Below are 13,607 nucleotides of genomic sequence, written 5' to 3' on the forward strand. Positions count from 1 at the left end.
AACAACTTATCTAGATAACTTTTAATTAGGGGAGCGGTGCCATGTTTTGGGTACTGACAAATATAAAAACTTCGGTTTCTCTGCTGCTTTTTTTTGTTGCTTGTAATGTTGAAATAATCGATGTTTTTATTGTTTCGGCCCAATTGACGATGTTTGTGTGAGTGTATCCGTTTATTTTTGTTTTCATTGCAAGGTTTGATACACAAAATTTTTTAGCTTGTATACACTGTCGGTTTGGCCGCGCTCATTTTGTTACGCGTACAAATTATTCAACAAATATCGTCGTTAGGTTTCCCGTAAATCACAATTATCAATTTTATTGAATAATTTTTTAATATGTCATAAAAAATCTCATGGTTTTTATGATCTGGTGTTTGATTAACTTTTTTAAAAGTATTTAGGTTTACTGGTATAATGAGTTGTGTGTAAGAGTTGGTATGAATGAGCTTGATATATATTAATCAATTTGTTTTCCAGGTTTTTCAGGTTAAGTTCATAACTAGTGGTAAAAATACGCGCACCAAATCGAAAAAATTGTTCGTAAAATTTTGTTGAATCAGTTGCGTCTTTTATTTATTAAGATTCCATAAATTGTTTTGTGATTTTAAAAGCCCTTCCTATATCACCGTTGATCAGAAGGTACGGCGTCGGGTAAATCGTAAATTTTCAAATAATGTGTTAAATTTTCTCGGTGGAAACTCATTTCTATAGAATCGTTTATCGAAAGACGCGCTGACATTTAGGATAGACAATTAGCGCGCGTTTGTTTTTTTTTTTAGTTTTTGATACGATTGTGTGTAGCAAGACCTCGTGAATACTCTACAACGTGTTTTTAGAGCCTTTTATTTGATATTTTATTTTTCATAAGCCCTTCTTTCATCATCGTTGATTGGAAGGCACGCCGCCGGTTTAGTTCGTTTAAGTTATTGTTTTCATTTCATTACAGTCGGCTACGTGGTGTCCTTTTTTTCTTTTCGTTTATTTTCATTGATCGTAATAATTTATTCCAACTGACAGTTTTAGTATTAACTCATCAAACTATCGATTTTATGAAGCGTAAAGCGTCTTTTATTTACTATTTTTGAAATTTGCTCGCGTTAATTGTACAACCAGTAAAAATATATTGATAAGTCCAGCCCATAGCACTACTGCTCGGTTGGCACACGTTCGGCAAAAAAAAAAAACTTTTTAAATAATCAATTATTTATCTTTCCGCAGCCGGCTGCCTAAGATTTAAAACTTTCAACCGATAAACAAAATGCTCATGGTCACATCACTGCCACTCGTGAATCCTGACCTCATACCCATCTACTAACCCCCTCAAAACTCATGTGATACTTTGTCGGAGAAGCAGTCGATTGGGCGGTCTCTATCACTCAAGTATCGGACTAACATTCCCATCCACTTCCCCGTGACTCTACCACTGGTCGTGGCCGGCGCCGGTATTGATCAGCATGATAGGGGCCTTTGAGAAGTTGCGAAGCGAGGAAAGATAGCACCCACTCATCTTCCACGGCTCGTGGATGTAACTTCTGGAGGTCCTGGTCAATAACGGAGTAGCAACTGCGGGTGGGCACCTATGCTTATGCTTATGCTTACTTTTCAAAAAATATATTTTTATAAATGTTCACTCATGGTTACTATTTTTAAAAATTGAAAAACTGCAAATATTTCGCTAAAACCAAACTTTCGGTGGCTATATCTAGAAAACGGAGCCCTTTATCAAAAAATATGTAAAGTACTTTTCGATTGCAAATTCAATTTTGCATTAAAAAATGAGGTCAAACTTGTTTTTGCATGAAACTTTGATTTTTTCCAAAAATCACTATTTTTTCAAAAATTCATAACTCGGCGGCAGATTTTTTGACCATGTTACTCTATGGCTCAAAAGTTGCGGATTTTTGTCCCCTAAAACATATCAAAAAATCTCGAAAATCAAAAAATACGTATTTTGGGAAATTGAGTTTTAGTAAAAAAAAAGTTGACAAAAAAATCCTCAAATTTTTTTTTCCGTGTACCTATTTTTTTTCTCAATAGTCCTCATTAATACCTACAACTTTGCCTAAGACACCAAATTGATCAAAAAATTCACTCAAAAGTTACAGCTGTTTGAATATTTACATACCATTTTTGTATGGACAGCTGCCAAAATTGTATGGAGACTTGTATGGGTGAACCAATGACACAAAATAGCATATTTGGGTATAGGGAAGGCCCCCACAAAGTTTGAGCCAAATCAAAAAATACAAATAAAATCCATTTCCGGTTTTGGTAGAGAATTGCTCAAGTGTGTTTTGCGATTTCCGGGAAATGAAAGTGATTTAATAAAAAAAAACGGGTTAAAGCACAACAGATGACTTGCTGATTTACATGAAAAATCAATTGATGTGTAGTATGCGAAAGCCAACCTGATAAAAATCGACCGATTTAGTGCTTATTTGGCACTTTCATCGACTGGTTATTATACAAGTTTACTTTTATCATGCATATTTACGACTACTTTTCATTTCACCAATTTCTACCGCATTGCACAACCGAATGTTTGAGTCAACATAAGCAGCAAAGAAATCGATTATTATATATTCATAATCAAATCAGAACGCAGAGACCACCCCAGATGCGCAATTAACAAGCCAGTCACCGTCATCGTAATAATAATCATTAGTGTTTGAGCACAACAGCAGCAAAATCACTGTGGCCGACTTACTTGTTTGGGTGATACTATTATCCAGTCGCCAGACCAAGTTGAAATTTATGTGTTATTAAAATGTTCATCAATAATATTAAAATAAAAATAAACAAGACCGGCATGTATAAATTGTTGCAAAAAATATTAGTTACAATTTCTGATATTTTTGTTTTATTGGAACATTTATGAAAAAATCCATCATCAGGAAAAGTTATAAGTTAGAAATTCACCGCCCATTTCTCATCACGTGAGTGCATTGCATTTCATGTTTCACCATATACCGGGTGGGCTGAGCTCAGTAAATACGAGATGGCATGTGCCTTTTTCATCAAGCAACGTCATTAAGGTATCAGGTCTGTTGAATGGAAGAAAAAATAGTGACGGATGACGGTTGGTTGCAGATTGGAATGTAAAAAGAAACATTAAGCAACATTTTGGTATGACAAAAACTGGTGGTTTCGGTAGGGAAAATAGTACAATGGTATTTGCTTTTTTAAGCTGTTTTGTAAGTGCTGTCGAAAGTGGTGAACATTGCCTTCCGTGGAACAATTAGTCCGTGGTCTCAAAGCTGATGCTTGAACATAAAGTTAATGAGGAAAAATTAAGAAAAGCGAGATTATTATAGAATTCAGTATTGTAAGATTTCAATAAATTCATTCACTAAATTCAAGCTAGATTAGTAGCCTGAAACAGTGCAGGTAAACTCACAATAAAGTTGCCAAAAAATCAACAAAGACCTTGCCACTCTACCGGAAAACTTGAACCGCAATCTTTGAGAAAAACAAAGTACGATAGAAATTGGGGCCAGTCATTGTGCAGATTTTTATAGGGTTGTTGCATCTTTTTTGAATGTTGTGAATTATAGCTAATTTTTGTTTTAAAATTTAATATAAAATATAGTTTTTTTTGTAAAAAGAAACCTAAAAACTATATTTGTGTCAAAAATAGATCAGTTTACCCCAAGTTCACGTTATTTTCTTTTTTCTTCATTTTCCCACAAACCCCGCGTACGGCATCGAGCCGCTACACACATAACCTAGTTTCAAAATTCAATCGTAAATACCTAACGTAGAGAATTTTCCGCGGCCTCTTGGAGAAGCAATCCCCTGAACACAACAAAACAACAAAAGCCCCTGACGGCCACCACACTTGGCGCAATTAAGCTTCTCCGAACAAAACAACCCAGCAAACGCATCGCGGCTCAGCTCAACTCTTCTTCCCTGGAAGTTTGAAATAACCGTCCATCCGCAGGCCGAGATTGGCGATTTCGAAGGTCGAAACTTTAAGTGGAAAGCAACGGTACAGCCGAAGGCTTTTGTGGTATGTACTCGTTGCAGTTCCATTGACAGTTGGATTAATGATTTTTTTCTTTGTTTTTTGTTTAACGAAAAGATTTAAAAATTGTTTTTTTTCAGTTTGGAGTTTTAATTTAAAACTTATGATTTAAACTAATAAATATAAAAAATATAATAAATAAATCTTAAGCTATACGAAACAATGTCCCAACAATATTTTGAAGCCATTAGCAAACCCCTAACGATTGAAGTACCACTTTGTTATAGTACACGTCGACGATTGGCCCTTCTTAAAATGTTTCGTGATGCTGCTTTTCCCTGTGAACGAATACAAACTTTGTCCAACCGCCATCCGTCATCAACTTTTTTTCCTCAACCGACAACTGACAGTTATGACTCTGAAGCCTTATGGAAAGGGCACTGCAGCTTCTATGTACTAAACAAACACAGACCTCCTCGGTGGTGAGGCAAGAAAATTTATGAAATGCACCGCACTCACGTGATGTTCAATGGGCGGTGAAAAACTGTCTCATTACCCCCTCGGCAGGTAAGTTTGCACGGAAAAAATAAGTTAAATTAGTTCTTATCACAAATTTGAAGAAGGTTATAAATTTAACTTCTATTGGACTTTAATGACAATTTCAAATTTTAATTAAAAAAAACACTTTAGGTCGCTCGACTATTTTCAGTGTCTAAATCAAGCTAATGGGTTTCACCTGTGCTCACAGCGGTGACTTCTGCTGTTGTGCTCGAGCACTAAAGATTAACATTACGATGACGACAACGACGTCAACGGGCTTCATAATTGAACTCCTGCGGTGGCCATGTTGCCACCTGCCTCGTGGAGCATTCGATGAAGAATATCGAAAATGCTAAATTTTTAGGAAGTATGACTGTTCCAAATAGTCAACTTTTTGCGGTTGTCCGTAATTTTGGCAGGTGATTCGGTCTGATTTCCATCCATTTTTTTTTATTCTCGCTTTTTGACCCACTTTTTGACCCACTTTTTGATTAACTTTTGATAAAAACGTACTTGCTCACTAAAAAGCAAGCTAATTCTTACTCGATATCAGTTAAAACGCCTTAAAAAACTGAATTTTAACATCAAATTTCTAACATGCCGCTCGGTAAAATTACATGCTGTTCCCCTATATAAACACATTTGTTTGCAAAACTTTTGTTAGAAATTTGCTTGCCCACTTCTAATTAAGATATCTACTGTACAAGGAGTGTAAAATCAAATGATACCAAATTACATTCCTGAGCTTAAAAAATGATAACAGATTCCCATTAACCAAAATATTTTAAAAAAATATCTAAGAAATCTTAAAAATCATGTCTATATCTAAAGTCTGGAAATTGAAAAAAGCTTAATGTTGAACAATAGAAGCTGAAAATGGAATTATTTACTTAAATTCAGGTAACTTTTGTTTACTAAAGTAGTTTTATAGCAGGAAATATTTTTTTAAATATTAGCTGATTCAAAACTTTATCTTCATTAAATATTTTGTAAAACTCAGTTTGAGTAAAGTCAAGTTGTCTTTCACGAATAATATCGCTCTGAGTGAATTCACACTTGTCAATTGAGATTTTCACAAGCTTTGGATCAGCCAGAAAATAATCTCAACTCACAGATTTAAGATCAAAAGTTCTTGCCTTGTTCCATCCAATTAGTGCGTCCATCCCGGGAATTCCCGGGACAAAAATCCCGGGATTTTTCCATAACCGGGAATTCCCGAATCCCGGAATTTTTGATAATTTGTCCCGGGAATTCCCGATATTGAAAAAATGAGCAAATTCTGGCCTGGAAACATATTTTTTGTAGAAATATATTAATAATCGAATACATATTCATCGATAAGAATTTAAAAGAATTGAAATTTTTATTCGGCATATATCAGCATAAATTTGGCTTATAAGTGAAAGTTGTTGAAATTTGAGTATACAGATTCACAAAATTCCTAGTGCTTTAAATATTTTGTATTTATCTCTCTATATGTTTAATAGACTGATTTTTACATTTTTGAATATTGATAATTTTAAAAATTGGAAACATATTAAACTAAGACTTTAATCCCGGTTTTCCCCAGTTGACCAAAGCAAAATAAAAATCAAAAAATAAATATTTTTTTTAATAAATACATGTAGAAAATGCAAAAAAAAATTATTATAGAAAATGTATTAAATCCACTTGAAAGATGATCACTTCTGAAAGTTTCATGAAGCTATTTCATTATTAAGGGGTTACATACATGTATATTGGCAAAAAAGTCAGAGGTTAGTATGAGCACACACTTCAACTTTTTTTAAATTCTTTTTTCATGGCATTAAAATATACATTTTCACCTACTTTCAAAACAAATTTGAAGATATTTGGTTGCATCGTTGCCGAGATATAGCAATTTTAAGTAAGCAGTTCCAAAAAACGGGTCCCACGATATCTCAATACAGCCTTGACCAAATCGGCTCAAAATTTTCGTGAATACTCGTTAAACCGATTCCGTGTGCATGACGAAGCCCGATTTTCAAAAAGTTTATTATAAAAAAAGATAAATTTTTTTTTGTGTTTTTCATATTAAAAAACCGTTTGTTTTTTATTTTTGTATTTTTTTAAAAAGCATATTTTAAAAATTGGGCTTCGTCATGCACACGGGATACATCTTGAGAGTCTTCACCTAAAATTTCAGCCAATTTGGTCCATCCCATCTCGAGATATCGTGGCACCCGTAAATCAACTCGGGGTTTAGAGAAAAACGCCAACAAAGTTTGACAGCCCGCTTTGCGCATGGCAAAATTTTGAACTTAAATCGTCTCTTACTCAGTTTAATCATTAAATATCTTCATGAAACTTTCAGGAGTGATTAAAAATCATGTTTTGAGTGGATTTATGAAATAATCTGTAATATAAAATTTTGTGATTTTCTACATGTATGTAACCCCTTAAACTGAGTAAGAGACGATTTAAGGGAGCGTTCTTTTATTACGTAACGCGAAAAATCGGACTTTTAGACCCCCTCCCCCCTCGTAACAAAATTTCCATACAAATTTCAAAAATTTTGTATGGAGCGTAACACGGCTTCCGACCCCCCCCCCCACCCTACTGCGTTACGTAATAAAAGAACGCTCCCTAAGCACACAACTTTGCCATGCGCAAAGCAAACTGTCAAACTTTGTGAACATTTTTTCTCAAGATAGGATGGACCAAATTGGCTAAAATTGGGGAGAAGACTCACAAGACCTCCCGTGTGCATGACGATGCCCGATTTTTGAATTTTGCATATTTGAAAAATGCAAGAATCAAAAGCTCTCTACCTTTTATGAAAAACATAAAAATATCTTTATCTCATTTAAAAATAAACTTTTTTGAATATCGGCCTTCGTCAGGTACACGGGACCAGTTTAACGAGTGTTCGCCAAAATTATGAGCCGATTTGGTCAAAGCAGTGTTGAGATATCGTGGCACCCATTTTTTGAAACTGCCAACTTCAAATTGTTATATCTCGGCAATGGTACAACCAAAAGTTTTCAAATTTATTTTGTTGATAGATGAAAATATATATTTTAATGTCTTGAAAATAGATTTAAAAAAGTTTAAATGTGTTCTTATACCAACCTCTGACATTTATGCCAATTTGCATTTATGCAACCCCTTAAGCTATTTAAAAGCTGTCGTCTATGTTTGGATTGAAATGTAGATAATCACCAATTAATATAATTGAGCTGATTCTATGATTTTAAGTTTGAAAACATAACAAATATAATGAAAATATAGATTTTATGACTGTTTAAAAAAAAAATCCCGGGATCCCGGGAATTCCCGGGATTTCAAAAAAAAAAAATCCCGTTTCCCGGTAAATTCTAAACCCGGGAAAATTGGACGCCCTACATCCAATCAAACTGTCCCATCAAAACCTTAGTGGGCAATTTTTTTTCAAAAATTTAATTTTAAAATCCAATTGCCTATAAACTTTTTACAAAACCAAACCAAGAAAATTGCTAAAATCGAATTGTTTCGGGGTTTTTGATAAGAAGTAGCAGTAGATTAGTTTCAAAAATACACGTTATATAAATTATTTGTTATGCTTAGTATCCAATGGGTACGATGATATAGTATTTGAGAGTTGTACAAAAACAAAACACTAATTAAGTCCATCTTTGGGTTCTTCATCTTGTAAAATTGATTGAAAACAAATTACATTAAAATGAACTCCTTTTTCTTCTATGATAGATTTAAATTTATTGGTGTTGCATAATATAATGATAATTTACCTTTTTAAAATGGTAAAATGCTAACTGTTCATGAAACTTTCATTGACTCTTCTATTACTCCGGTTACCGTGTGGGTAAACCATAAATTGGATTGTTAAAAATAATAACAATTTGATAAGATTTCTTTTGATCAGTTCTGATTTTTTTGTTGTACATTGAATCACATATTTGAATCTATTTTTTTATGATTCTGAATTCACCAATAAAGAAATAAATTGAATAATACACAAAAAAATGGTACGAGTCTGGATAACTTCGCGTATAAATAAACTTGTATAAAATCCTGAAATAAATTTTCAATCAATTATGCAACCATCACCAACCCAAAATAGAGCCAACCCATAGAACAAATTGACGGCCCCCTTCGTTCCATCCCTTAATTCAAACCTCCCCCTCTCATTCATACTCGTTTTTGCTCTGCGATAGCGCAGAGGTCGGTTACATAACGCCAAGCCACCCTGTTTTCGCTAGGCGCCTTCAAGCAAGTAAAAAGGACAAAAAAGGAAGCTGGTCCTGTGAAGGAAATACGCCGCGCCGTTTCGCGTGTACGAGGGGAAGCACGTGCTAACACATAAATAGTCTGCACCGGCAACGCCAACCCATGTACGGAACCCCTTTTCCACGTGCTCAACCAGAACTCCAATTTGGTTACGGCTTCCTGCCGGTTACGAAACAGTTCCTTGCGTGACTGCGGTCCATATCTTCGAAACATGCCAAAAATTGCTGGATTTCCTGAACATTTCCAGCAGTACACACTCACCTCGAGCTAAATTCTAAGTTCTGCACAGAAAACACTTGACCGATGTACGGTGCGCGGCTACACCAACAGTTACACCACAATCATCCACTGACATCGTTCTTCATGGTCACCACAGTCGTCACTCTGTGTCTGCTTTCACGTTCAGCAACGCTCCATCAAGAACATGCCACAGATAAGAAACACTTTGCACTCACACTAAGCTTAATTCCGACGGACGGAATCGGTGGTTGTGCGCGGGTTCTTTGGTTCTCGTTCAGCTTCTCTTCTCTAGCTCGACGTTTCAAGGGGAAGAACCGAAGGTTTGTGGTCTAGATCACGAAAACGCACTAACAATTATGTAATAAGACACGGCCTATTACAGGGAAGGAACCTTCTTCTCTCGATTGGCGCGAAATTCCGCGCGGCCCACACTGACTATGCTGCCCTCAGCAGCCTTCAGCAATCGGCAGTACCACTTCGACTGAACGGTTTGTCTCCAGCAACACGATGTTGCCAAAAGAAAACCGCTGCTGTACAGTGTTCAACAACAAACTCGCTCTACCTGACTCTCTGGCTCTCTAACTGTACCAGGAGCCTTCCAAATTCTTCGCTGTGACTGTGTGCAACATAGGAAGAGAGCAAAACATGAAACATGCTGGCGGTACAACAAGCATGACTCTCTCTCTCTCAACTCGTGTTCGTCGCGTGGAAAACTCAAAACCAAAACATACAGGTCTACAAAGTGCAACAAGAAACAACACAGTAATGATTCAATTTTGTGACCGCATCAACGCGAGTGACAAATCGCGGTTTGATTTATTTATGAGATGACGGCGCTTTTTGGCAGATTGAAGATAAAGTGACTTAATGTGGAATGAAGATCAATTAGAGGAGGATCGACCGAGATGTGGGTCGTCGCCGTTAAGTTGTCGATGCAGCAGCATCGAGTTGCACAGTTATGTAAGCGAGTCATTAGGTTTTTCGCTCTAGTCTGGCGGGCGAAAATAAGCGGAGTAATCGCTTCGGACTGTGCTGATTTGGTGCGCGATTGTGGGGCAAATGATTTAATTTATCGAATCAAGTGTTTCTTTGTATCCCATAAGAAGAAGAACAATTTTATGTATTTTTTCTTGTTGTAATTGAGTAATTCCTTAAATTTCGCAATTTTTGCCTTCCTCACCTCAAAGAGGAAAGGCTATAAAATCACTCCAAAAACGAACTTCTTAATTTGACCTCCTAGACCCACCTGCATGTATACATATTTAATCTGAATTAAATTGTCTGTGTGTGTGTGGTTGAATTTGATAAAAAATAATGCACTCGATTATCTCGAGACCGGCGGAACCGATTTTGTCCGTTTTCGCATCTTTCGATCTGTCTTGGGGTCCAATAAGTCACTATCTGTAAATCGTCGCTTGTGTGCTATCTTGTGACATCTTGTTTCTACTGTAAAAATAAAGCACGTGTCCCAAGATAGCACACAAGTGACGAAATGATGATGTTTATTTAAGAACTGCAGAAGTTATGTTGATCTGCACTCTATCAAAAGTTATAAGCACTAAGTGTTAGTTATACTCTTTTTCGAGATATTTGGCTGATGTTTTGGCGATGTTCGGACCTTTTATGTGACTCATCGTTGGATGGGCAATCAAAAAACATTCCAATTAATTCGATGAAACTTTGTCAAAAAAACATCATTTGTTTTTATCAAACATTTTTTTTTTTTGAGAAAACATTTTCTGATTGATGCTGGTCGTCAGCAAAGTTTTAGGTTATGATCAGGAATTTTCAGGAAAAATATAGGTACTCGGAAGAAAAAATCCCGATTATTTAATTTTAATTTTTATTACAAATTGTCGAATTTTCAAAAAACGAGTTTTTCGTATTTTTGAAACTAAAAATGATTTTAAAAAATAATTTTTTAGCAAAAAAAGTTTTTTGAGAAACAAAATTTAAAAAACATGTTTTGATGCAAAATCAAATTTGCAATCAAAAATAAATTTTCATATTTTTGATAAAATGTACCGCTTTCAAGCTACAGGCATTTACAGGTTAAAATTTTCGAAATGATCAGTTTATTGCAATTGAAAAATATTTCATGAAGAAAAAGTACCCCCGCAAAAATATTTTTGAAGGGATGAGAAAAATTCTTGCAATAATTGCATTTTTGCATTTTTCTTTTCTATCTTTGTTCATCGGGAACCTGGTTGCTGAGATAAAGCCCTTTAAAGATTTAATTTTGTGAAAAAAAAAGTTTTTCTCAGTGTAATCTAACTAGCCCTAATTTATAAAATCGTGGTATCTATTGGTTCGATTTTCAATGTTTAATAAAGAAACTGTTTTGAAATTTTCTGCTCTTCTCTTTGAAAATTATTTCGAAATTTTTGAATTTAAATTATTTTTTTCAAAGGGCGAATCACGAATTCTGGACATTTTCAAATGTTGATTTTTAACTTTTGAAATTATGTTTAATGAAAAAAGCAAAAAAAAAATCACATAGATGTCATTTTTTGAAAAGAATCAAACCAATAGTTTTCGGGATTTCACTATTGGAAAAAATTGGGGCTAATTAAATGACACTGAGAATCATTGTCCCGCCCGTGTGGATCAATCGGACCGCGCACTGGACTCACAATCCAGAGGTCACCGGTTCGAATCCCGCGGCGGGCGCTCTAAAATTCTTTGTGTAAATATGGGTATTCGGCGCCGTCGCTCCGTGCCATACTTTCATACACTTAGGAGCCCAGGGCGGCGAAGTCCTTGTAGATAAAAGGAAGACACTAGTTGTTGGTACTAGCAATGGTGGCCGACAGCTATAAAATCAACTTCGAGAATCATGCAAACTCTAAAGGACGCTGAAATTCACAAATTTTAGGTTTTTTTGCTAGAGTATTTCTTAGCAGTTTGTTGTCTGATTTTCAAAGGCCGACACAGCCAATATTGAAATAAAAAAAAGTTTTTGTTTTTATTTCTAAAATAGGGAAAATTCTTATATTTTTGGTATGAGGATTCTATCCTAATTTCATATGTTTTGATGATTTTCACTGTTAAACAACTTTTTAACTTCTTACTCTTTCTATTATGATTCTGGCTTTCAATTGAGAAAAAGTGTACCATCTTTTCGATTGAAAAATTGTTTTTATTTTTTTTAACTATTATCAAACGTCAATGCGGATGTACAAAAATCTAGCTTGCTCATACTTTAGACCTGTATTGGCAAACCAAAGATACAAAATGACTGTTTTGATTATAGAGTAGACCCCAAAGAATTTTAGCTAAATAAAATAAATAATAAAATTCATGTCCGTTTTTTTGAAAAAATAATCATTTTCTGGCAAGATATGGAATCTTCTAGGTTTTTTTTACATTTATTTAGTTTCAGTTGTCTTTTCTAGAAAAAGATTTGGTGTCAATCGGAGAACAATTTTTTTTTTTCAAAATAACCCAAAAATAACTCTTATTTTCAGATTAAATTTTCAAAACAACCTATCCGTCATGGGGTTTCTATGCAGATAGGACCTTTTGAAAATTTAATTTAGATTTATTTCACTCAACATTCACTACAATCAATCGTTCCCCTGACATACATAATTTATGCAACACACCACGCTGCTACCAAGAAGGTCGCCATGGCACCCTTTGCTCCGATTCGCACGGCACCACGTGGTTGACCTTCCAGTGTCTCCTGGGAAAGGTGAATGCAAAGAACACGGTTCCTCGTTGACTCGAATGTTTTAGCAACCCAAACAGAGAACAACGGCGCTCTCTTTGTAATGCTTTCGAGAGAGAGAAAACGGGAGTGGGGAACGCGAACAAGAGCTTTCCCCGAAGAATGCTTTGCGAGAGAATGGAAATGAGCATAACTTGGAACAAAACATGTTGCTCTTAGGGAGCGTTTTTTTTATTACATAACGCAAAATTTGGGATTTTGACCCACCTCTCCTCCCCCTTCGTAACATATCGTAACAGATGAGCGATCCCCCGTAACACGTAACACAAGATCACTTTGCAATTTTTTATGAGTGCTTATATCTGGAGCAACATTTGAAAAGGGCGCATAAGCACTGAAACTATTCCGAAAATTCCGGGTCAACAAGTAACTATTTAACAAAACCCGCAACGTTAGAAGATAGCTGGGAAGGCCAGCTATTGTTTAAAACTTCGTGTTTTGTGGAAAAGTTACCTCAAAAAATCAAACCATCCACATTAACGACCCCCGGGTCTTTTGTGGTCTCTATTGCAAGTTTCTGCTCGAACCTAGGAGTCCGAAGGCTTGAATGGGGAGAACGCTCAAACCAGACGCCCCCCTTTCTAACTGCGTTACGTAATAAAAGAACGCTCCCTTAAGAGAGAGCAAAACAAACGAAAGCATGGCTTTATCGATAAACATAAATTCAACATGGCGGTGCAGGGAATCTGATCCAAGTTTTTTAAAGGGATTAATAGAATGTTGAGAACAATGCTTTTTTAAAGATTTTTTTTTGTTCAGTTATAGAAACCACCTACGTCAACTTAATTTTACTGATGTTTCCAATTAAGCAATTACTACTTTTTCGTATACCGTTTGATTCCTTTGATTCGTCACAACAGCATTTATTTTTTGTCTACCCCAAAA

The 13,607-nt window shown here is 35.4% G+C and overlaps 1 protein-coding gene across 3 annotated transcripts in view; it reads right to left on the reverse strand.

Annotated features, from left to right (window-relative positions):
• The window catches only part of LOC120421104 (protein quick-to-court), a 70,350-nt gene that overhangs the window by 41,485 nt on the left and 15,258 nt on the right, over positions 1–13,607 (reverse strand). Inside the window, exon 1 of one of the 3 annotated variants that reach the window (XM_039584253.2) lies at positions 9,014–9,475. The exons of the other annotated variants lie outside the window; for them this stretch is intronic. The gene's annotated coding sequence lies outside the window, so the exon portion shown is untranslated. Of the gene's footprint in view, positions 1–9,013; positions 9,476–13,607 lie in introns of those variants that run through there. 3 annotated transcript variants of the gene reach the window in all.

Source organism: Culex pipiens, chromosome 2 (assembly GCF_016801865.2).
Source record: "Culex pipiens pallens isolate TS chromosome 2, TS_CPP_V2, whole genome shotgun sequence".
Classification (NCBI taxonomy): Eukaryota; Metazoa; Arthropoda; class Insecta; order Diptera; family Culicidae; genus Culex; species Culex pipiens.